Raw genomic sequence first — 244 nt, 5'->3', positions numbered from 1 at the left:
TCTCCAAGATGTCGCTGTTGCAAAAATAGTTCTTTTCTGTCATCAAAACCGCAAATCCTGAACAGAATACTCCACACGTCCAAATGGGATATCTCTGGGCTGTTTTTCATCAGTATCAAAGCCTTCATCGTGAAAAGATTGCTGGAAAGATCGCCGAGTCAAGGAGACGGAGATAAAGGCAAAATATCAAGAATATTTTGTAGAAAACATGTTTATCTTTATGTACACACACGACACACGCCAC

General features: G+C 40.2%; 1 protein-coding gene across 1 annotated transcript in view; it reads left to right on the top strand.

Annotated features, from left to right (window-relative positions):
- Nucleotides 1–244, top strand: part of LOC119590717 (visual pigment-like receptor peropsin) — a 38,587-nt gene that overhangs the window by 31,279 nt on the left and 7,064 nt on the right. The window lies entirely within an intron of this gene.

This window comes from Penaeus monodon, chromosome 27 (genome assembly GCF_015228065.2).
Source record: "Penaeus monodon isolate SGIC_2016 chromosome 27, NSTDA_Pmon_1, whole genome shotgun sequence".
Taxonomy (NCBI): Eukaryota; Metazoa; Arthropoda; class Malacostraca; order Decapoda; family Penaeidae; genus Penaeus; species Penaeus monodon.
This window is presented reverse-complemented; position numbering and strand designations above follow the sequence as displayed.